The following is a 2500-nucleotide window of genomic DNA, read 5'->3' as shown; positions in this document are numbered from 1 at the left end:
AATAGACGGTATTCAAATAAAGATGCTATTTCCTTTCTGTCTGAAACCCTGGCACAGATCTAAGCCACGGTCCTCTCATATAGATCGAATCAAAAAGAAAGGACAAAAAGATGATTTTTTTTTTTTAAACGGTTTGGGGAATGGAAGCTGAACTTCCTTTTGGTTCTCCCCAAAAACGGCCTTCCTTTTTTGAACCCATTTTTAAGAAACTCGAAAAAAAAATTGGAAAATTGAAAAAAAAGTATTTTATATTTCTAAAAGTTTTAAAAGAAAGAACAAAATTTCTAAATATCTCAAAAAAAACAAAAAAATGGATTATCAAGGGCATTCCGTTTTTAAAAAAAATAAAAAAAGAACTCTCAAAAGTAAATCCAATTCTATTATTTAGATTGAGAGAAATATATAAATCAAGCGAAACTAAAAAAAAAAAGAAAAAGATTCTATAACCCGCAATCATATAATTCATAAATCCTTTAGTCGAATTCAATCTACATATTGGACAAATTTTTTACTGACAGAAAAAAAAATGAAAGATCTGACTGATAGAACAAGCACAATCAGAAATCAAATAAAAAGAATTACAAAAAATAAAAAAAAAGTGACTCCAGAAATAAATGATAGTCCTAATAAAACAAGTTATAATGCTAAAAGATTGGAATCACCAAATTGGCAAATATTAAAAAGAAGAAATACTCGATTAATCCGTAAATTACATTATTTTATAAAATTTTTCACTGAAAGGATATACGCAGATATCCTTCTATCTATTATTAATATTCCCAGAATTAATATACAACTTTTTGTTGAATCAACAAAAAAAATGATTGATAAATCCATTTACAATAATAAAAAAAATAAAAAAAGAATTAATAAAACAAATCAAAATAAAATGAATTTATTTCGACTATAAAAAAGTCACTTTATAATATTAGTAATAAGAATTCACAGAATTTTTTTGACTTATCCTCCTTGTCACAAGCATATGTATTTTACAAAATATCACAAACACAAGTTCTTAACTTGTATAAGTTAAGATCTATTCTTCAATATCACGGAACGTCTTTTTTTCTTAAGACTTCAATAAAAGATTATTTTGGAAAACAAGGAATAATTCATTATGAATTAAGACATAAGAAACTTCGGAATTCTGGAATAAATCAATGGAAAAACTGGTTAAGAGGTCATTATCAATACCATTTATCTCAGATTAGATGGTCTAGATTAATAGCAGCAAAATGGAAAAATAGAATCAATAAATGTCGTACAATTCAAAATCAAGATTTAAACAAAGAGAATTCATATGAAAAAGACCTATTAATTCATTACAAAAAACAAAACGATTACGAAGTATATTCATTACCAAATCAAAATGAGAATTTTCAAAAATACTATAGATATAATCTTTTATCTTATAGATCTATTAATTATGAAAATAAGAGGGACCCATATATTTATGGATCACCATTCCAAGTAAATAAGAATCGAGAGAGTTTTTATAATTACAACACACATAAACATAAGGGCAAATTTTTTGATATACTAGGGGATATCCCTATCAAAAATTATTTAGGAAAAAGTGATATTATGTATATGGAAAAAAATCCGGATCGAAAATATTTTGATTGGAAAATTCTCCATTTTTGTCTTAAAAGAAAATCGATATTGAGGCCTGGATCAAGATCGATACCAACAAGAATAAAAATACTAAAACCGGGACTAATAATTATCAAATAATTGATAAAATTGATAAAAAAGATCTTTTTTATCTTACGATTCCTCAGGATCAAGAAATCAATTCACCCAATCAAAAAAAAATATTTTTTGATTGGATGGGAATGAATGAAGAAATACTAAGTCGTCCTATATCGAATCTGAAACTTTGGTTCTTCCCAGAATTTGTACTACTTTATAATGCATATAAAATGAAACCGTGGTTTATACCAAGCAAATTACTTTTTTTTAATATAAATGAAAATGGTAGTGAAAATAAAAACATCAATAGAAAGCAAAAGGGGGTTATACCCTCGAATGAAAAAAAAAAAATGGAATTAAAGAATAAAAATAAAAAAGAAAAAGAATCTGCAGGCCAAAGAGATCTTAGATCAAATGCACAAAACCAAGTAAATCTTGTATCTGTTCCCTCAACCGAACAAAAAGATATTGAAGAAGATTATTCAGAATCAAACATGAAAAACCGTAAAAAGAAAAAACAATACAAGAGCAATACCGAAGCAGAACTAGATTTCTTCCTGAAAAAGTATTTACTTTTTCAATTGAGATGGGATAATGCTTTGAATCAAAGAATGATCAATAATATCAAAGTATATTGTCTCCTGCTTAGACTGAGAAATCCAAGAAAAATTACTATATCCTCTATTCAAAGGAGAGAAATGAATCTGGATATAATGCTGATTCAGAAGAATTTAACTCTTACAGAATTGATGAAAAGGGGGATATTAATTATCGAACCCCTTCGTCTGTCTGTAAAAAATGATGGACA

The sequence above is a fragment of the Camellia sinensis genome, unplaced genomic scaffold (assembly GCF_055761805.1).
Source record: "Camellia sinensis isolate YWXY unplaced genomic scaffold, ASM5576180v1 Unanchor415, whole genome shotgun sequence".
Classification (NCBI taxonomy): domain Eukaryota; kingdom Viridiplantae; phylum Streptophyta; class Magnoliopsida; order Ericales; family Theaceae; genus Camellia; species Camellia sinensis.
The sequence above is the reverse complement of the archived record's forward strand: the minus strand, read 5'-3'. Positions refer to the sequence as shown.